The sequence below is a fragment of the Chlamydotis macqueenii genome, chromosome Z, assembly GCF_036417535.1.
Source record: "Chlamydotis macqueenii isolate bChlMac1 chromosome Z, bChlMac1.mat, whole genome shotgun sequence".
In the NCBI taxonomy this organism is placed as follows: domain Eukaryota; kingdom Metazoa; phylum Chordata; class Aves; order Otidiformes; family Otididae; genus Chlamydotis; species Chlamydotis macqueenii.
In genome coordinates, this window is record NC_141593.1 from 45,992,471 (window position 1) to 46,015,093 (window position 22,623).

Consider the following 22,623-nt stretch of genomic DNA (forward strand, 5'->3'; position numbering starts at 1 on the left):
GCGGTGGAGAAGGGTACTTTAATTAACATTGTTCCGCCATCCGGCCCCACCGCCTCCCGGAGGGGTGCTTGTAAGATTGTCGGAGCAGATTTCTGTCTAGTACGGGAAGATACAGGGCTATCAGGGGGATTCGATGTCCCTTCCGAGTCTGCGTCCTGGTCCTGTGATCGGGGGGGAGGTTTAAACAAATCACTTAAATCTTGTTCTGGAACCTGGCGTACTTTATCTGCTTTCGTACACCTCTGCCCAATGCTGCATGATGAACAGCACCTTTTTAACCTGCCCCCACCCGCCTTGTTCTCCCGTTCGAGTGCGAGCACCATAGGATCCTGCGGGGATATCATCCCACAGTCCCTTTGCCACTCTGGGTGATTTCGTAGGGTAAAAAACATATCTGCATACGACACCTCGTCCCATTTCCCTTCTCTTCTAAGAAACAACATAAGCTGCAACAAAGTATTGTAATCCAACGTTCCATTGAACGGCCACTTGACTTCACCCTCTAACTTATACAATGGCCACCACTGATTGCAATATTTAATAAGAGTCTTTTTACTTTCCGTACCTCCACCCCCAGCAATATCTTTCCAGTGGGCGAGTATGCAGCCCAGGGGGCTTTTCCTTAATATTCCCCCTTGAGTGTTACCCATTTTATATTTCCTCTGTGAGAGGGTCTCAATGAATGATTCAAATTTAGACTAACTATTTCACTCCTCCACACCACACTTACAATCAATCACTCAACCACACTCTCTTAACCATACAGCACAGGGATCCCTCATTCATACCAGCCTTTTAAAGCAGCTGCAAAATGGTTGCAAGAACAAACTCACCTACTGATGTTAAACTATCTCCAAATCCGGGTTAAAGAGGCCCGCTTACCCTTCTCCTGCTTCTCATGTACCGATCATCAGCAGGTCCGTCCTGGCTCCCAGCAATGGGATGCAGCGGTTACCTCGGACTCGCTCGATCTACCCCCAAGATCGCTAGCGGCCGCTCTATCGGTCAGCGAGTCCCCTCTGGTGCCCCAAACCAACCTGGGTACCCAACCAACGAGGACTATGCTGCACGCCAGACGTCTCTGCGCGATTTACCAGCTGCCCCAGCCACGCGTACGACTTACAGGCCCCTACCATTAAACATACCGTTTGGCCCGCGGCTTCAGGAGGTTGTTGTCTGCTCCTGCGGTGAGCGGCTGGCAGCGGAGGCTCCTCCGAGGAAAGTGCTCGGGGCGCGCCTAGGGGCGTCCGCTCCGCAGTCGATCCCGCAGCCAAGCAGAGATCCTCCTGGCTGGCTCGCCAAACTGACGTGCGGAAAACGGACTCCACAATCTGTAAGATTGTAAAGTAGGTATGTTTATTCAGCGCTGGGCAGCACAGGGGGGTAGTCCCACCAAAACCGTGCGTGCCTTACGTGGCAACTCACTTTAAATTTATACAACCAAATGTTACATATACATAAAGTTTCACAATACGCCTATACATATGCATGACCTATCCCCGCTTCGTATTAAAATTAGTCCCAAGGGGTCATTTTCATAAACTCCTCCTGTCTGGGCTTGCGCAGTGCCTCCTGGTGGTGGTCGTCGGGGGTCGTGGGGATGAAGGCAGGTGACTCCTCTTCGTCACCGCTAGTAACCTTTTGTTCTTGCGCAAACTCAGTTATCCCTTGGCTTTCATTCAAGCTGCAGGGTCGGTTTTAGCTGGTTCTTGAAGCGACCCCCCTAGTCCTTACCGGGAACTGTCTTTCGTGAAGAATTGCAAGACTTTCTGCTTCAAATAGTTTGCACAATGGTTAGCAAATTATTAAGCAAGTAGTTAACAAAACATTAAGCACTATTTATCAACTTGATTCCTTAGGATGCACAGCAATAATTAATCAATGCCATATCTATTAAGATTTCTTTAACTCCTTCTCTCAAGCAGTTAGCTCTTGAAAGAGCTGTTAGCACTTGATGATCCTGATCTGGAAGGGTTTTCCAAGGTAATGGCTCTCCAGGAGCCTCCCTTTTGTTCCCTAGAGAAGAAGACATCTATGGCTCCCCTAACTCAGCCCACGATTAACAGCAAACTTTTATTGTCTGCAGGTACTGCTGCAAACAGAGCTTTTAAGCGCCTCTTTTTGTTATACTATGTAAATCTTAAAAGACTCCACAAGAATCAGTGCAAGTTTTTCAAATAACTACGGAGTCTGCATACAACGAGAGAGACAGAGACAGAAAGAGGGAGGCAGAAGAGGAAAGGAAGGAACAATTCTCCTCACTTTACTCCTATGAGAAAGTGAGAAGAGGGGCTAAGGAAACTTTAATAGATATGGCATTTATTGATTATTGCTGTCCATGCTAATACAAATGGCGCTTTATCCTTTGCTAACTAGCTATTGTAAAAACTACCCGAGGGGGGGAAGTCTTGCATTCCCCAACCGAGGGGCCTTGCTTTGTGCTTTGAACTCTTTATCTGAAGTGAGAAGTCCTGCACCTCCCGCACAAGGACAGTCCTGGTAAGAACCAAGGGGCCTCCTTCAGGAGCCAGCTAAAACTGGCCAAATGACCTCTTGGAACTAATTGTAATACCTAAATGACCTCTTGGAACTAATTTTAATACAGAGCGGGGAGAGCTCATGCATATGTATAGGCGTGTTTTTTTAACTTCATGTATATGTAACACTTGGTTGTATAAAATTCACAGTGAATTGCCACGCCAGGCGCGCACGATTTTGGCGGGACTACCCCCCGTGCTGCCCGGCGCCGAATAAACATACCTACTTTACAATCTTACAGATTGTGGAGTCTGCTTTCCGCACGTCAAAAGTGAAGCTCTCTTTTTCAGGCTTTCTCAATCTATTTCCCTCTCTTTTCCTAATGCTCTCGAAGCTTCTCTCTTTAGTTAAGACATCCTGTGTAAGTTTCTTTAAATCGTAAATAGGTAATGTCCCAGATTCCAGGGAACCCATATATCAGAGGAAATACTGGGGATACAGTTCCTCTTCGATGAAATTGGGAGTTGTGAAATTAACAAAAGGCTGACTAAAGATACAATTTTTTGTTCTGTTTTGCCAGCAACAATATAAAGCAAAATATGTATGCCTGTATATACATGTTCCTGTATTTTATTTTCTGTCAAAGACTCTGCATTTATGAATGATGTGATCTGTAAGTGTGAATTGGGAATTTGGATCTTACCCATTTACTACTGTCAAACTCATATATCCCAAATGTGTACCCATCCTTTGAATCAAATCATCCTGTCCCCAAATCAATTTCATTTCCTGGACTCCATGTGTACATCTGGCTCTTAGCCACAAGCAAAAGCCCTACACATAGCAATACTTTATGGCTCCCTTAATAAATGGAAGTTGTATTATGATGTTGCAACAGAAAAAAAAAGCCATATCATGACACACATGCCAAGCTCTAGTTCAAAAAAAAGTACCCATCTGATTTCTTAAAGCAGACCATGCCCCAGCTGTCCACCTGTTTTCATTGTTGAACAAATTACTTAACTTTGTCAGAGTGAAAGAAGGAATTAATACTAAGGAATCAAGCTGATAAATAGTGATCAATGATTTACTAATCTTGAGAAAAAGAACAGCAGAGTCATAAACTTAACCTAACAAGATACTTTCAGGATGCTCTTAGCAAGAGCTAAAATAAGTTAGATGGGAACACCCTGAGGGGGTACAGACACACTGGCTGAGGCCAAGATAAGGGGACTTAAGAAGTTTAGAACCAACTGACAGGGTGGAATAACCAAGGAAATTGGGAACCAGCAAAGATAAGTCAGCAAGAAACCACCCTGGCAGCAAGAACAAAGCAGGACAAAGGTCTGAATCCACGCAGCTGGACATAGTGATAAGAAGGAGAGAACGACCACCAGACAGACTGTGACTCCTGAGCACAGACATGAGATGGACGCAGAGACAGGGGAATAACCTGTCCTGGGAGGAAACTTATTATAATGATTTCTCGGAAACCTAATTAATACATAACCGAGTCCGTGGGAATTCTATGAATATGCATGTCTATGATGCATAAATACTGTACCTGTTGCTTAACACATTGCACACGTTTGGAGGAGCGATCCCCCGTGCTGCCCAGCCCTGAATAAACATACCTACTTTACAGTCTTACAGATTGTGAGCCTGTTTTCCACACATCAAGAGGAGAACATGATCTTACTCACTGATGTTTTCCATTTTGTTGTCAGTCTGAAGCTATGCATGGCCCTTAGAAGTCCATGCTTGAACAATGTTCCAAATAATGTAGGATTTGATGACACTGTGTCATATTTTCATCAGAATGCCTACAGATTATTTTACTTTATTCTTTCCTAAGATTAAAGGCTTCCACAGAGTTTAATCTGAAGATTTCTGGTACGGCTTGCTGAACTTCCTCTTCGTGTTTAACTCTATCTAGATTGTGCACATTTCATGAATTAGAAAATGCTCTCCGTGATAGTTAAGAAGCTTGCTGCTTCTCTTATAGATGTCCCAGGATTTAACACTAACGGTTCAGTAGATGATACTTATCTGTGGCCTGGCAATTGCTGAACAAGGGTCTTGACTACCTGCAGGTTTTCGCAGAATCATACAATCTGAAGGTCAACCTAACACCACCATGCCTACTAAACTATGTCCTCAAGTGCTATATCTACACCTTTTTTTAACACCTCCAGGGATGGTGACTCCACCGCTTCCTTGGGCAGCCTGTTCCACTGCCAGACCGCTCTTTCAGTAAAGAAGTGTTTCTTAATATCCAACCTAAACCTCCCCTGCCGCAACTTGAAGCCATTTCCTCTCATCCTATCACTAGTTACTTGGGAGAAGAGATCAACACCCACCTCCTTTCAGGAAGCTGCAGAGAGCAGTGAGGGCTCCCCTCAGCCTCCTCTTCCCCAAACTAAACAATCCCAGTTGCCTCAGCCACTCCTCCGAAGACTTGTGCTCCAGACCCTTTTCTGGATGCATTTCAGCAACTCCATGTCCTTCTTATACTGAACACAGTATTTGAGGTGTGGCCTTACCAGTGCCAAGTATGGGGGTGCAATCACTTCCCTGCTCCTGCTAGCCACACTGTTCCTGATACAAGTCAAAATGATGTTGGCTGCCTTGGCCGCCTGGGCACACTGCTGGCTCATGTTCAGCTGGCTGTCTACCAGCACCTCCAGGTCCCACCCCCAGGTCTCTTTCCGCCGTGCAGCTTTCCAGTCACTCTTCCCCAAGCCTGTAGCGTTGCATGGGTTTGTTGTGACCCAAGTGCAGGACCCAGCACTTGGCCATGTTGAACCTCACACAGCTCACCTCCGGCCTGTCCAGATCAACTTTTCCATCAACTGGTCTCTCACGTATTGTCCGTTGGCTTACTGGTAGCCAAAATCTGGAAGCACCCAGGATGGTCCATCAACAACTTGCAAACAGAGCTTTTGTTCAGCTGGGATTTTTGAAGTGTTCCCCTGCCCTTCTGGTTTCCGTGTTCCATAGACAACAAGGACATGTGTTTAGAGAAATCCTTCAAGTTTTGAAGGAACGCCTTCTCCATTCCACTAATGACACCTCAAGTGTGACAAGAGGACAACTTAGTGCAAAATGCAGTCTTTTGCTTTTCTTTTGGAGATCACACTACACTTTGTATGCTCAAGAGCCTCTATAACACCTTGCCTAGTAAGGTGAAATGCTTGTTAGCTGTTCGGTAGCTGCAGACCCTTAGGCTTCTCTGGACGAACACAACCACCCAGATCACTGAGGACTGGGAAACGACCGCGGACACTGCAGCCACTCACGGGAAAATGCTGGGCACCTCGAAACCCGTGAGGCTGCCAGCCGCGGCCCTGGGCCCCCGGTAGGCCGCGGGACCCCAGCACGCCTGGGGAGGAGCCGCTGCTGGTGAGCCGTTACCGCCGCCGCGGCCCGCCCGTGAGGCGGCGCTGGGCGCGCTGCAGAACGCCGGCGGGCGGGCGGGAGGAGGGAGGCGGGGCGAGGGCCGTCCGCCGCCTCCGGGCCGTGTAGGCCGTGTTTCGAGGCGGCCCGGCAGCCGGCCACCGGACGGAGGGCTCGGGCAGCGACCCGCGGCACCGCCGTTACGGTGGGTAGCTGGCAATGGCGAAGCGCTCAGGTGAAGCAGCAGTCCCAAGGCGGCGGGCGGCGGCCGTAGCCGCGCAAGCGCGCTGGGATCAGCGACGGCGGGCGGGGCGGGGCAGGGGACCTCTTCCTCCGCTCCTGTCGCAGTTTGGGAGCCACAGTGCGCCTGCGCGCCGGCGGATGGTTGGGGGGTGTGCAGGGCGGGGGAGGAGGGCGGGGCCCGGCCCTGTGTTTTGAGCGGCTCGATGCGGGTGGCTCACTATTTGGCAGGAAGGTGAGGAGGCCTCTATCCTGGCGGTGGAGCTCGCGTAAGGAGAGGGGGATCCAAATGTGGCAGAGGCAAGCAGGAGGCAGCGGCGGCGGAGGGGGGCAAACGAGACAAGGGGAGCGGCCGTTCCCGTTGCCGCCGCGGAGGAGCTGAGCGGCCTGGCAAGGCAGGGGGCTGCGGCAGCGGCTGCAGCGCTGGCACCCTCGGGTCGCCCGCCTGGCACCCCCGGGCGCCCGTCCCGCCGGCAGGTGAGTGAGCGGGGAAGGCGGGGGAGGGGAGGCGGCGGTGAGGGGGGGGGGGGAGCTGGGGGGAGAGCGCAGCCCGTCGCGCCGCCCTTGGCCTGGCCCGGCCCAGTACCGGGCAGAGCCGGAGGGAGTCGCTGTGGGGGGAGCCGGAGCCAGCGCCGCCGCTCGTAGCCCCGTCCGGCCGCGCCTCCCCTCCCCCGGGGCTCACATTATGTATCCACCCGCGACTTCCCGGACCCTGGCCCCCTGCTCCGCCGTGGCCCACCGCCCCGCCCGGAAGCCGCGGGAGGCGGGCGGGAGCGGGGCCGCAGGGGCCCCGGGCTCGTGTTGCCGTCTTTGCTCTCCCTTCCCCCGCAGCGCCCCGGCTGCCTGGCAACCCCCACCCTTCCGGGCTCCGGGGGCCTTCCGCCTTCCCCTGGCACGGGCCCCGCTCGGCATCCACCCCCTGTCCGCTGCCGGAGGGGAGGGGTCGGGGCCAGTGTGCCCCCCCTTCTTCTCTGCGGTGCTATTGTATATGAGCTGGGGCCCGCTGAGGGGCCGCCGGCAGATAAGCCTACCCCTTGATAGTACACACCGGGGGAGGCGGGGGGAAGCGTGCCCGCTCCACGGGCGAGGGGGGCGTGGGTGCGGCGGGGCCGGGCCGGGCCGCGGGAGGGGGGAGCAGCAGCGCTGCTGCCCCGGGCTGGCGGCGGCAGGGTTGAGGGCAGCGCTGCCGCGGTCTGAAGCGCCCCGTGTGCGTGCGTGAGCGTGTGCCGCCCCGCTCGGGCTGCGCTGCGATCCTTTGTCTGCCGGCGCCGCTGCCGCCGCTTTCCCCTCCTCCCTCCTTCCCTTCCCGCTCTCTGTGCCTGCCTCTCCTCCCTCCTCGCCTTTCTCTCTCCCTTCCTTCCCCTCGCTCCCAGACTCCAAGCGCTGCTGCAGCTGCAGGTTTGTAAATACTGGACCAACACACACACAACATGGCTGACGCTCGCCCTGCTCCTCCGCCAGGGTCTCCGCCTTCTCCCTCTGTCTCCACCGCTTAGCCTCTCCTCCGTTTAGGCTTTTGTTTCTTCCCCCTCCCCCCTCATCTCCCATCCAAAAAAAAAAAAAAAGAGGAAAAACAATTCAACTTCCTTATTGCGCGCATGGCGGGATTTCAAGGGTAAGAATCCTCGCTTTGGACGCTTTCTCCTTTCGTTTTGCTGTTTACAACAAAATGAAACCTAAAACCAGGGGATTTGGGAACCTGGCGAGGCCTGGGGCGAGGGAGGAAGGGAGGGAAGGAGAGGGGAACTGGGTGAGCCCCGGTGAGAGAGACTTGATTGGAATGTGCGTATCTTTTTCTCCTTTTGGGTGGGAGGAGGCTGATGCACCAAAGTGTTAGCGGAGATGGAATACTATGTTAGACTTGCAGAATGATCTAGGGCCATTTCTTTCATTTCGGGACGTAGTTTGATATTAAGGTATCAACTCAGCAGTCACATTAAAAAGACCGGAACTAGTTATGTCAGAATAGGCATTATGTAGGTAAAAACCGTAGCATAGGCTTTTTGGATTTCTTTGCATTCCCTGTATCTCCATGTCAGTATCTTAAACTGTTCGCGGATCATGGGATACAAAACTGGAATTAACGCTTGCTGGGTCTTTGTGTTGCTAGTTTTCTGTCACAGATTTAATTTGCCCTTGTGATGACAATAGCACAAACCGAAGCATTTCCTTTTAGCTAAAAGGAGTGCTCCTGCTTTTCAGATTCCTTTTTTTTGTAAAAAAGGCATGGCATCGTGAACTTGAAGGGAGCTTTCAAACTAAAACCACGCAGCGTGCTTCTGACCTCTTCTAACACAAGGCAAATGCTCAGTTCGATACCCCCTCGCCTCAGTCATTCAGAGCACCCCCTTCTGGCTTCGATGAATATGGCTTTTTTTTTTTTTTTTTTTCTCTCTTTTCCTTGGTTTATGACGTAAAACCAAAATAACGTTTGAAGGTAGTTTGGGCATATCTAAAGTGATCTGCTCTGGACCAGAATTATATTTAGGTTGTAACTTAAGGATGAATGCTGAAGGTGCTAGGACACTATGCTTTATACTGCTTTCTAGAGATGTTACTGTAATCCATAGTAAATGCTTGATTTTTCAGAGATTATATTTAAAGACACGATCTTTATTCAGTCATATACACATGGATGGCCATGGCTTCTGTTAGTATATGAGCACTGCCCTAAAGTGATAAATGTCCTAGCTGTTGTCTTTGTCTGCTCTGCTTTGGAAGCTTCTAGTGGAGAAGCACTGACACTGAGTTAGAAATAAACACTACACTTCAATGCTAGAATTAAGTATCATGTATTATACTTTTTTCCTGCTGCTTTTTCCATCCCCATTAACAAGCGTTGATTAACCAGAGGTGAGGAGAAAGTGATTTATAATAATGAGTTTACAACAACATAAAACTTGAGGGGTCATCCAAGTTACAAGATCATTTTGGAATGTGTATCTACATCATGGTTCCTGAGCCAACTGTACTACTTCTAGATGGAAAAGTCTGAGCACAAGTCTGTAACTTGATACATCAGTAGATTCCTACAGCACTTTTTTTTTTTTCCCCACATTTAATGACCTGAAGGCAATATTGTTAAAGCCATTAGAATAGTTTACTAGTTGTAGCTAATCAATCATTTGTTATGAGAGCCACCAAATTTTGAAATTACTGCTCTCACTAAAAGTGTGAAATGCTCCTCCATCAGAATAGGCTTTTGGATACTTCAGCTGATTCTTAGGCTGAAGAGCAAAACATACAAAATAAAAACAGACTGGCTGCAACATGCCTGTTTAAATAATGGATCACTTTAAAACAGTCATGTTATGTTGTAGTTTTGTTGCTAAAGCTGAATTTTATTCTGTAAAATTCAGCTCTATGTCATTAGCTTTTTGACATTTCTTGTTTATAGTTTTTTTGCTGTACCTTGCAATTGTGTTCTTTCCTATTACACTTAGAAGATTTTTCTTTCTATCTTGGTTGTGTTGATGAGTTGGTCAAAAATTAATGTTGTGAGTCTTAGTATCCCATGAAGACCTGATGTAGTCGAAGAACTTGCCAAATCTGTGTGGTTTTGGTATCACTCCAATGTTTCTGTCATTATGGATAACACTAGGCTGTGTTTAACAAAATTAAAAATGAAGTAGCAGAAAATCTTTTCCAAAACTGTTTACTTTTTCTTATTGGGCAGTGAGACTGATGGGGAAAAAAGAATGATCAACTTGCTGGAAGGTGTCAGAAATTAACTTCTTTTAACAAGAAATTCTTTTCAATCAATCTTTGATCGAGTAAATCACAACTCACTGTAGTTCTAAATACTTATGAAATCACCAATATAAAGTCCTAAAGGTAATAAATGCTTTTAGTTGATCTTATACATCAATACTTTTTGTGTATTTTTTCAGTCTGAGTAGTATTTTTCCAGCGGCTTCTTATCCTGTATCTTTCTTTGCTGTTGCCCAGCTGCAGTCCTTGCCATGTTCAGATCTGTATACATCTACCTCATTCAACAGCGGTTTTAAAGTGTTTTTTAATGTAATGCATAATTTGCTTAATATTTGACAAATGAAAGATTTTCAGTAAGATTTTCTGAAAAAAAAAAAGCAGCTTTTTTTTTTTTCCTTTAGAGTGAAGCCTGTTGCTGTAAACTCTTCATGCTTTCATTTTTATTTTCCTTGCCTCCTCTCTTTTTTTTTTTTTTTCCCCTGGTACTAGAAAGATCAAATGTGACTTCTTGGTGGTATGACATAAGAATATTTTTTTTTGTAGATGACTAAAACCTATTCAACAAAGTGCTTTAAAAACCATTTTTCCAAAGCTGTTCACTGAAGCTGAACCAAGATAAGAGCATCACTGTTACGGAAAGTTATTTCCTGTTGTATGGTTAGATAGCTTGTTTCTCATATGAGGTGTGAGAGAATTTTTTGGTTTGTTGTTTTTCTCATTTTCCTTCCCTTACTACTCTTCAGAGTTCGGTGGTTTTATGATTGGAAAGCAAATGCTTATCTTTCTTGACGTTGGTTTTCCTAATAAGTACTTTCTGTATATCAAGATGTTTCCGACTTGCTATCAGCATACCATGTGAATTAAAGGAATGGGGAATGTGACCTTACTTAAATGTGCAGACTGCTTCCATTCACATCTCTATGACATGGATAAGTGCTGAGTTCCTTGAAACAATGTAGTTCACTGATTTGTATTTATTTATGAACAGTTTACTATAGTGACAAAGGGGCCTTGTCACTGATCCATTTCAAACAATAATGAAATAATATAATTGGAACTTAATCCTTTCACCATGTAGTGGTCCCAATTAACTTTCCATTGCAATGTAAAATGTGAATTTGCTGATGGCATGAGGCATTCAGGAGATAAATTGATTTGGCTATCAGGTTGTGGAGAATGTTTCTGCAAATCCAGGTTACCTTTTTATGTTTCTTTCCTTTAATGTATGTTGTGAAATTGCCATAAATCTGTGCTATATGACATCTTGTTTGACTTACTTATGTGGAAACGTTATTGAAATGGTTTCACAAAATGCTGAAATAAATAGAAATTATTGTCGTTACCTATGATGATTACTAGCTTTAATTATTACTTAATCATGTTCTAATCTTTGCAGGTATTGCGAGGTGGTTGAGCTGTTGTTGACGTATCTTCTGAATTTTTTTTTTTGAGATCTGCTTGTAGAGTAAGAGTTACTAACAGTATACTGTAAGCAGTTACAAGTAGATTTTTACAGTCTTTTTGGAAAGACTATAAAGCTTATAACTCCTAAGAGCTGATTAGCTCTTTGGGTGGTTTTTTTTTGTTTGGTTGTTTTGTTTGATTTTTTTTTTTTTTTTAAACATTATTGTTGAGTGTTCCAATATGGTATTCAAGGACCTGCACCTACAAGTACTGGTGAGAGCAGATACTTATTTCAGAGGCAGTTCTGTGGATTTGAATTATTCAGTAAATACTTGATTTACACAGAATGCCTGCTGCACTTTAGACCTGTGGTTCCATATGGTAGCTTGAACAAAATAGAATTGTATCATTTTAGTAACTCCTTTGTTGTTATGTTTTCCATTAGTTTTACAGTTGTTCTTACATGGCTAACTTATGGTGGCCTTGCATAGGGAGTACATTTATTTTTATTGGTGACCAACTGTTGAATCCAGCTGCCGTCTTTGAAGTCGTCTCTTCATTTTCAGTTCACCACTTCTGGCCTAGTTTTAGGCAGGTCTTATTCTCTGACTGTGTTGTAGCTGGTAGTCCCATTGTTAACAGTGCCAGCTACCTCAGCTGGGGGGCCCTTGGTTCAATCACTACAGCTACCTTTCTTGAGTGATTAATGGTGTGCGATAACCTAACTATTCTTAATCATAGAATCTTAAGGTTGGAAGAAACCTCCAAGATCATCGAGTCCAACTGTCAGCCTAATACCACCATCCCTACTAAATCATGTCCTGAAGTGCCACTTCTACACATTCTTTGAACACCTCCAGGGATGGTGACTCCACCACTTCCTCGGGCAGCCTGTTGCAGTGCCTGACCGCTCTTTCAGTAAATAAGTGTTTCCTAATATGCAACCTAAATCTCCCCTGCCACAACTTGAGGCCATTTCCTCTTGTCGTATCATGAAGTTCAACCAGGCCAAGTGCAAGGTCCTGCACGTGGGTTGAGGCAATCACTGGTAAAAATATAGGCTGGACAGAGAATGGATTGACAGAAGCCCTGAGGAGAAGGACTTGGGAGTGATGGTGGATGAGAAGCTTGACATGAGCCAACAATGCACCCTTGCATCCTGGGCTGCATCAAGAGGAGTGTGGCCAGCAGGTCGAGAGAGGTGATTCTCCCTCTCTACTCTACTCTGGTGAGACTCCCCCCTGGAGTACTGTGTCCAGCTCCGGAGCCCCCAACTTAAGAAGGACCGGGACCTATTGGAGTGAGTCCAGAGGAGGGCCACAAGATAATCAGAGGGCTGGAGTACCTCTCCTATGAGGAGAGGAGTTGGGCCTGTTGAGCCTGGAGAAGAGAAGGCTCTGGGGAGACCTTATAGCAATCTTCCAGAAACTCAAGGGGGCCTACAGGAAAGACGAGGAGAAACTCTTCAGTAGGACCTGTTGCAATAGGACGAGGGGTAATGGTTTTAAGGTAGAGGGATGTAGATTCTGATTAGACATTAGGAAATTTTTTTTTATGGTAATAGCAGTAGAACACTGGAAGAGGTTGCCCAGAGAGGTCGTTGATGCCCCGTCCCTGGAAACGCTCAAGGCCAGGTTGGATGAGGCTCTGAGCAACTTGATCTAGTTGGAGATGTCCCTGCTTCTTGCAGGCGGGTTGGACTAGATGACCTTTGAAGGTCCCTTCCACCCCTAACTATTCTATGGTTCTTTATGTTATTTAGGAGAAGAGACCAACACCTGCCTCCCTATGACCTCCTTCTAGGTAGTTGTAGAGAGCAACTCAGCCTCCTCTTCTCTAAATAAAACAATCCCAGTTCCCTCAGATGCTCCTCATAAGACCTGTGCTCCAGACCCCTTACCAGTTTCGTTGCCCTTCTCTGGATGTGCTCCAGCAACTGAATGTCCTTCTTGTAGTGAGGGGCTCAAAACTGAACATGATATTGAAGGTGCGACCTCACCAGTGCCAAGTGCAGAGGCTCAATCATTTCCCTACTCCTGCTGGCCACACTGTTCATAATGGAAGCCAGAATGCTGTTGGCCTTCTTGGCCACCTGTGCACACTGCTGGCTCATGTTCAGCTGGCTGTCTACCAGCACCCCTAGGTCCTTCTCTGTTGGGCAGCTTTCCAGCCACTCTTCCACCGGAGTTTGTTTTAGTGGCAGAGTGTTGGAGAACCTGTCTGGTGAAGGCTAAGACTGACTGCTTTTATCTGCAAGTTTGGAAGTGCTTTAGAATTAAAGTCCCCCAATGAAATGTTTTGCTCTTTGATCCTTTTATTTTCAGAGAGTTTTCCTAATGGCTCAGAGGTAGTCTTGAATTGTGAGATCCCAATCGTGGCTAAGTAACTATGTAACTCTGGGAGTAGCCTGTTAAGATGACAGTTCTCTCTGAATGTGTACCTCAGAGGCTTTTTTTTTTCCTATCTCTTGTCGTGCTTTTTCTCTCCTAGATTCATGTTACAGCAGAAGGATTAATGGATACAGGAAATGTTTGTAAGTTCAGTCTGTTTTAAGATTACTATGCTAACTAGATTGTAAAGTGTAACATTGCCTGGCAATTTGATGTCCACCATTGATGCTGCTTCTTAGAGGGATACTACTCTTCCCAGATATGACCAGTTGTATATAAAATGAATAAGTAGTAAGCTTGACTTTTTTTCCCCAGCAACGTTATTTGACTTGTTCTAAAGCATAGTAAGCTATTCTAACAGGTCTATGCCATCATGCTGAGGTCTGTGTAAGTTCAACTATATAGACTTTAATTTGACTCGCTTTCAAAAAAAAAAACCCTTTCTTTTCCTGCAAACTTGTATTGATCCAATGTAAATGTAAGAATGAACTTTGCTGAATGCTAATCTCTTACCCTAGGTGGATAAGAACTGAAAGATTTATTAGATGTCAGACTTCTGGTCTGGTATTTATTAAAATCAAATGATTATTTCTGTTGCAGAATTCATTTTCCTAATTTAGTATTTGTGTTCCCTGCACAGAATTCTTCCCTAGTATGTGGAACAAAGGTAGCTTAAGTCCAGTGTATAGTCTGTGTTTGCTATTGAGTTTTTGAAATATGTAAATTTCCAGCTTTCTAGACTTAAAGTAAGTGTTGTGAGCTAAGTAGGATAGGAAAAGGCATGTTCTAGAATAGTTCCCTGGTGACATTTCTGTTAATTCTGTTATGTTTTTTTGTTACCCTTTCTGAGTGCCTTGACAAACATAGTATCTGCTAAAATCCAATACAGTGCTTAGGCTTCTAGTATTCAAAGGTAAGTACCTACCATATGCTTGCAAGTATTGTCTGTTCTTCTGCATGTCTGTAACTTATCTCTGGTCTTCAGCTTCAACTGTAAAAATGTTTGCAGATTAGACTGTCTTTATTAAATTTTTTAGGAATGGTAAAAATCAATTAGTCATGTAACTTCCAATACTTGGAAGACAGTTGCCTATGCCTGTGTGATTCTGGACTATTGCTTGCCTGTCTTGTTTCATAACCAGGTGTGTTTTAGGGCATAATCTGAACACTAAAGTGAAATCAGAATGGGAGAAAGTGTGTTAGAGATAAATTTACTGCTTCCTTCTCAAAACCTTCCAATTGCAGAGACCTTTATTGACATAATGACTTTATCCTTCCTTAATACTCCTCAGAAGTCTTTGTCTTAATGGTGAAAGATGATGCACAAATTCATTAATGGTTGTTTTCCTGTTAGTGAGCTACGGTTTTGTGAGACGGTTGAAATCCATGTTCTGTTAAGAAGAGTGTATTGAAAAAATAGCTTAACAGTAAATTCTGCCTTTCATGCGACTTCATAGAAATCTGACTCAAGTGCTTTTTGGATTAAGGAATATGCAGGTGTTTGATATACTTGGAAACCACAGATTGTTGGATGCTCGTATGTTTGACATGGTGTTGGTAGGGGGAGGGAGCATTCACAATATCTGTCCTCTGAGTCATCTCTGTACTTCTGAAGGGAGCAGGAGAAGGCTTTTCTAGGAGTGAATAAGGGTAGAAATCTCTTTTAGTCCCTAGACTGCAGGAGCACACCTCAGATGAATTGCATCTCTCTATCTTCTGCGCCTCCATTTTGTCAATAAAACCATACTTTATTGTTAGGTACGAACCGTAAGACAGAGAGGGAAAGTTAGGCTCTTCTGGTTCATGTGTACTCCAAACTGTTCAAGCTGGATTCACTCCTACCGTAAGTTAGGTATGATATGTATGTTTCTGTGGCTTGTATGGAGAGAGTTTAAATGAATTTGTACTTATTTTGTATAGCTAGGGACACATGGTTGGCTGAAAAATACATTTTTAAATGGTAGTGTCTTGCTGTGACCTTACTGAGGAAGCAGCTGAGAAGGAAGCATTGCATTACAGGTAGTTTTAGGCAACATGCTTGAAGAACAGAACTTAGATGGATTCATTTGAGGTGGATTTTTTTTGTTTTATTTCTCCCTATATGTATAAAATTAATTGAAGGAGAAATCAGGAGGGAGACACTGCTGTGAATAAAAGTCATAGTTTTCAGTTATGCTTAAGACTCTAACCACACTTCTGGGACACTTTGGGTGGGCATGGTGTAAGGTTAAATATGAAGCAGGGATCAGCATAAAAGGCAGAGGCATGGTTGCCTTTTCCTGTGTGTGCTCTGTTTATCAGTAGGACAGACTTGTAGAAAGTCTGACCTGCTTTTATGAGGAAGGATATCCTCTTTTCTAAGATCCTGTTTCCATTGGAAGATACCTCACTTTTCCCTTTTTGAATTTCTGTCTCTCTTCTCTGCTCCTCAGCTGAGTAGACTCAGCCTGATTTCAAGTACTACAGGACAATTTAGTCCTCTCTGTGAATGTGCATTTACAAGAGGAAAAAGGAGTGTGGGATTTTGGGGGGGTTGTGGTTGTTGTTATTGTCAGTATTGTCAGATTGATGCAAAAATCTCAGGAAATACAAATAAGTACGTTAGTGAATCTAGTTCAGGTCAGATGCAAAGCTTTCTGGAGAGAAAATTGGATTACAAAGCTAAAAACAGAAAAGTCTACCTCTACCTATTGCTGCTGCTGAAAGTTCTCACTCTGAAGTCCTATTTAAATTAATTTACTTTCTCATTTTGTTTCTATTCGTGCTGCATGTACAGTGAAGTAATTTCAAAGTAGAGTTTTTGATCAGAGCTTATTGTCAAAGTCTAAGAAAAGAAAGTGTGTTTGCTGTGGGAGCAAGGTATTTTAGGGAACAAGTAGTTCAAAGGTGGTCCTCGTTCTTGAAGTCTTGACTTCCTTTTGGATATTACTTTGTGCTACCAGAGAACAAGAGGAATTCAGTGGTTTAAGGCAGCTGTTTCTGGGGCAAAAATGTAATGCATGCAAACTCATGCAGATGTTCTCTTAAAGTACATTTTTTTGCAGTCTGGTGAATAACTTTTCAGAGTGACTTGAAACAGTTCTTCATCCTGTTAAATATTTTAGGATCTTCCAGTTAGTTTCATAAGTATGCAGACACCATACCAGTTTCAGAACTAGTACTTTGTGCATTTGTCTTCCATGTTTTGAAAAGCACCAGCAGTATGAGGATCAGTCTGCTCTGGTGTCACCACGGTTTTTATGGAGAGTCACTGGTTTCACAGCCTGATTTTTCTCTCCCTGTTGTCCTGCCCCTCCGCGCTTCTCTGCCTTACGCAGGCTGTGTTGTGTTTTCCACTGAAAATCTGAAAGACCTGTATGTAAGCTGAAAAAATACCACATAATTTCACAGTGCTGAGTGGTTTTACTCTTTTAAGAAAAAAACCAGTTTATTAAGTAATCATTGTCCTGCCTGATGAGCCCAGTGTTAACTTGGGTATTTAAATTATTGATATTACAAATCTCTGTTATATTTTCTTTAGAGCTATACTACTCTTCTATAAGTAACAATTTTTGTTTTAAAGTACTGTTCTGCTGACCCTCCACGTTTATAAAAAAAAAGGTGTAGTTAGCTATAGCTAGAGGTTGTAATACAGTACTGAATTCTGTTTTCAGTGCTTTGTTACTTCATATTACAATTCTGATGTAATATTGCAGCTATTCACTATTTAAAGCCGATAACCTGTTTAGCTTGTGACTTGTATTAACATTGTAGACAGTGAGTGAATATTCTGCAGTTGTTCTGGAAAAACAAAGATCACATTATTGGTTAGTAGCCATGGCAAGAGACTTGCCGTTCTTAAGAGCAAGTGCTTTCACTTAAGTGATTTACGTTTCCAGTGTAAACAGTTACTTGAATGCATTTGTATGAGAACTGCTTTAGTCTAAGCTAAGTGGCTGAAGGTGAAGAAAATAGGTAAGACAAATTCAATTAATAACTCATTGCTTAGCTTTTTCAAGATGCAGATTAAAGGCAAGAGGTCATTTTGTCTGAGTCCTATTCTTGTGAGGTTTTTTCTTGATCATTTCAAAGATAGGATGAAAATTACTACTTATTTAAATTGTATCATCATGTTTATAAATTTTTCTTTACTTGGTAACTTCACTCTAATTCCTACCTCTACTCCCAGCTGATTTAAGAAAGATAACTACATTTTTATTGGCATATAGGCAGTCAGTATTTGTGTCTGACAGAGACCCAGGTTGATACCTCTGATTCATTAAACACTATCTGTTATGGCTGTAGTTATTGTGGTGTTGAATGCAGGAGAAGTTTAGGCATGTGTGTCTCAAATCTATGAATACTGGGTTCATAGTACAGCTTGTCATAGTTTTGGTTATATAAGGAGCTAGTGTGGGTAACTGCATTTTCTTACCTGGTCCCTGTAAGCATTTTGTGGCCTTGCTTTTTTTGTTTTAAGTGCTAAATTACTATTTATTTGTCAATACTGGTTACTTAGGTTGAGGTTCATAACAATTAAGTTTTGACTTCCTAATCACCGCTGTGGATAATAGCTTGTCCTAATAAGAATTGGAATGCTTATTTATTTTATCTGCTTTTAAAACTGGTAAGCAGTTGCTGTAGCACAACCCTTTAAGTATTGATGTATAATACTTGGCTTACTTTCCACTCATGCTGTTTTTGATGTCTTCTGGCCCTCTTCCCCAAATTAGTGGCCTGCCTCTGCTCATCTAGAAGACAAATAGTGATTTTGCCAGGAGTAAGTTATAAAACAGCTGCAGAAATTGAATGTAAACCATTAGAATCAATGATTGTTAAAGCATGAGTTGTCATCTCTGAATGCAGAAGGAAAAATATGTTCTTTACTTCAGGTCTTAATAAATAGAATTGTAGAAGCCTGCTGCATTAGAGAGAAAAAATGTTTCAATATGTCAGCAAAATATTTGCTTTTGCAAAACTAACTGATGTGACAAATTCTTAAACTTGGTTTAGGAAAATATTTTAATTATGGTTATTTTCCAGTTTAGTGTTGCGGTGATGTCTTCTCAGTGCTAGGCTGTAAGGTCTCAGAACACAGGTCCAAGAATAATTTGTTGCTTATGATCCACAGACAACTGGTGAGCTAAAAAGGTTCAAAGTGGTCTTGTCAAATGGTAGATACTGTTTTTGCCCCTGCTCTTTAAAATATTATATGAAACTTATATTCCCTCAGTGTTGGAAGGTGTGTGTAGCAGCGTTACTAGGCTGGATTGTTGAGAACTGTCTGTTGTACTCTGGAAATATCACTTGGAAAGATCAACCACCCTCCTAAAGAGATGTGAACCCAAGGGTTTGATTTGCTATTATTAAGTAATCTAACAGACATAGCTAAGTGCAGTAACTTACGACTCCATTACCTTCTAACAGCAAGGTCAGGTATGTTTGCCCTGGTCTTCCTCTTCCAGAATGTTTAAGTGATCCTTTTGACTTTGGAACAATGTTTCTCAGACAAACATGATGGCAATTAAACTTAATCTTCAAAGAAAGGCAGTTAACCTAAGTATCTCCTATGAGGAGTCACTTAGGCAGAGAACAAATAAATGTCTTACTTTTTCAAATAGACCTTTCCGTCTCTAGTTTCCAGAGACTTGTCTTTGTAACTTAGCAAACCAAACTAAGTAAACTTGATTACAGTTGTAATAAATTATTTGGATCAACTCCATCTGTAAGAACATGAGTAAGGACAAAATACTTGCATTATAAAACTTAAAGTCCACTTTCATTTACCGTAGAATAATAGCAGGCATATGGCTTCTGCAGTAATAATGTGCTGCTGTCATATTCTGGGCAGTGGTTATTTTGTGCATGTGGGGGTTTTTTGATTCAAGGAAAGAGGAAGATATCTACCTATCAATAAGGTGAAGCTAAGCTGCTTGGTATTTGCCATGATGCAAAAGTGTGCAACCTAAAGCAGTTGCACTGACCTGTGACAGCTTGTTACCCTGATGTCTGTGCATGTTCTTGCCTTGTGGTTAAATGCAAGCTAATTTGCAGTAGACTGAACAGTTAGCAGTGAGCTAAAATTTACCTTTGGATAAAGGGCAAGGTTCTACTGGCTCTGAATAAGTAATAGATCTCTTCAAATTTTTATAAAGGCATTATCTTGTAATATTTCTTTAAGCATGGAGGCCTGTGCATTTATTAAATGATCGATCAATCAGTAGATTGGAACATAGACAAGGTTTAGTCAGTGAGTAGTTCTGCATTGCCTGTAAAAGGAATTGTGTGGATGCTTTTAAAAGGCATTATGCTTCAGAGTGCTGGTGTATTGTGTAAAGTCACGAGGAGAGTTGTAGTGATGTGGTGAAAATAAATTACATCTTATCTTAATATTACTAAGTAAGTGTTAAATTTTTCCACTGCTTTTAAAGCTGTTTGGCTAGACTCTCATAGCTGTTTATGATGGTTCCATAGTAGAAAGACAGAAGAACACTGAAATTGAACTATGCCTTCTGTTGATATAAATAGATCATTCACAATAAACAGAAGTTGTGCTTATCCATGCAGCTTGAGTGAAGAGTAGACTAGAGCTCTAAACTAGCTCTTAGGTGTATGTATCTTTATTGTTCTAGTACTAAAGATGTGCATAATATTGCAGTAATGTGCAAATTTTTTTTCAAAATTAATTTTACTGTGCCAAAGAATGACTGAAAGGTTTGTGTATAGATAGATGTTTCACTTGCTCTTAGCTGTGGGAAAGTAAATAGACTAGAAACCTTTTTATTTAAAAACCTGTACTAGTTGATGTTGACAAGCACATTCTGGTTTTGTAATGAAGCTGTTGCAAGCTCATTTGGCACTGGTCAATTATCTTTTTCCTGCTTTAGCTTGATTCCTGTTTAGTAGAACAGCCATTGCATGTGTGTTTTAAACACTAGATTTCAGATTTGGGAGATTCTTGTGTTTATTTTCTGGTATGTTTTTTTGACTAATATGGGAAAGAAGGAATTTTTCAAAGGGCAAGCATATGGCAAAAATGTCATTGAGTCCCTTAGCCAACTATTATTGAATCTGATTGTGACATTGCTAAGGTGGGAGGCAGATCAAATAAGAAACTGTTACAATTGAATTTTAGACAATTGCTTAATACCTAGCTTTATTGTTAATAAGCCCTAAAAACCAGACTAAACCTGCAAGGCTTTCTGGAACACGTCTTTGGACAACTTAACTTTCTGTTGTTTTCTAGGTTATTCATTTATGTGTTCTTAAATTGATAGGTGTATAGTCCTTTTTCCCTGAAACTTGGAGAGAATTTCAGAAAGTTAATTGTGTTTATTGTGAGACTAAACTCCAAATCTGTGATTGAAAAGAGGTTGTTTTTCCTTACTGCACTCTGGATATTGCATGTGTATGTCATTTCCCACTCTCAACTGCTTTTATGTCAGGAATTTAGTTTTTCTTTAATTATTTTGTCATTGTTTTGGTGATTAGCTCTTTTCTATTCCAGGCAAAATCCTATCTCTATAGTTAATTGTAGCCATCAGCTGATGTATTGATAGCTTGTCCGATTTAGTGAACATGGAGTGTTATCACTGTCACCTACTTTCCATATGACTTGAGGATTAGCATTTAAAGATTAGTGCTCTTTGGATGTAAATTCCATAACCACTGATGTATTATTCCTTTAGTAGTGGGTTATAGGCTTTTCCTGGCTCTTCTTCTTTTTTTTGAAGAACTCCAGGAACATAGAGTGGCACATAATTAAACATAAAGAAGGCGGCTTTGGTCAGAGCTTCCCAAACTGTTTTCAGTTGATTCAAAGACCCAGATGATGGGGAGAAGCCTTGATCTATGGGCTGTTGAGCTGGATCAGCCAACATGATCATCTATTGCAGAGGCACCAGGGTGTTCATCAAGAGAGATGAAGAACTTCAAAAACCTCTCGACAGAGGTGAGCTAAGCCTACAAAACAGTACTGGTCTGAACGATGTATCCACCAATGGAACTTCTTGCTGCCTTTCATATGAAAAACAAAAGTTGAAAAATAGATAAAGCATGATGAAAGTATACCTTTTTCTGGTGAAAGTGAAGTTAGTCATCCCCTTTGTTCTTCTATGTCCATCTTTTTTAATTTCACAGATGGAAGAACTAGCAGGCCTCTGGTTAGCTTATTTGGTAGCAGAGAGGGAGGAGAAGTCAATTTTGTGTATCTGCACTTCCAGTGCTACTGCAAACATCTCTCTGTGATGTACATGGAGGTGTGACAGAGGCTGCATGCTATGCAAGCTCAGAGAACTGTTACTAATTTGTTGGTTGTATCCAACACAAAACTAAGTATAAAAGTGGTTTTTGTATTGTTTTCAATTTAGTGACTTCTAGCCCTGATGCATAAATAAGGCTGCAAGTTGAAATGTTGTTGTGGAGCTGTGCTAGAATATTTTATGGACAATTAAATGTTCACAGATTTTACTGAAGCATGGTATTTCTGATTATTTCCACACTTTTCTGCCATGCTGAAGGATGATTCTTTCTCCTCTTAGTTCAGAGTTCTCTGAGCAGTTTAAACAGCAGTATCAGTCACTAATGGGCTGGAATTGTCCCACACCTTGCATTGTTCTGGTCATTAGAACTAATAAGGCATGTTTCATTGCTGCCTGTCTGAGGGTTGAGAGGTGTCCAGTCAATCACAGCTATTAAAAACTAGTGAGGGCAAAATGAAGGAGTTCTTGCTGTTGCAGTTCCTTGGGCTGGTCATCTTTGTCTGTGTTCATGATGCAAATTGAGGTATACTTACAGCCATTTGTAATATGTGGTGAGTTTTCAGGTTTTTGTGTATACCAGATTGCCTATCTGGAAACTTGTCATTACTATTACCATTATTTACTTGTTGTGTTTTGAAAAAATTACTGTATTCTTACTCTTAAGGATCTGTAACAATGGTTACAAGAGCTTTTGTGAATTTTGAGAAAGAAAATGTGTAATCTCTTCAAACAGAAGTTGTTTTCTTAAATACGGTGAAGTATTG

At 42.9% G+C, this 22,623-nt stretch overlaps 1 protein-coding gene across 3 annotated transcripts in view; it reads left to right on the forward strand.

The window, feature by feature from the left end:
- The first annotated feature begins 5,970 nt into the window (after window positions 1-5,970).
- Window positions 5,971-22,623, forward strand: part of SPIN1 (spindlin 1) — a 66,912-nt gene continuing 50,259 nt past the window's right edge. Inside the window, exons 1-2 of one of the 3 annotated variants that reach the window (XM_086770290.1) lie at window positions 6,046-6,079; window positions 6,346-6,591. The gene's annotated coding sequence lies outside the window, so the exon portion shown is untranslated. Of the gene's footprint in view, window positions 6,080-6,345; window positions 6,592-7,251; window positions 7,730-22,623 lie in introns of those variants that run through there. The other 2 variants (XM_086770292.1, XM_086770291.1) reach the window with 2 other exon arrangements.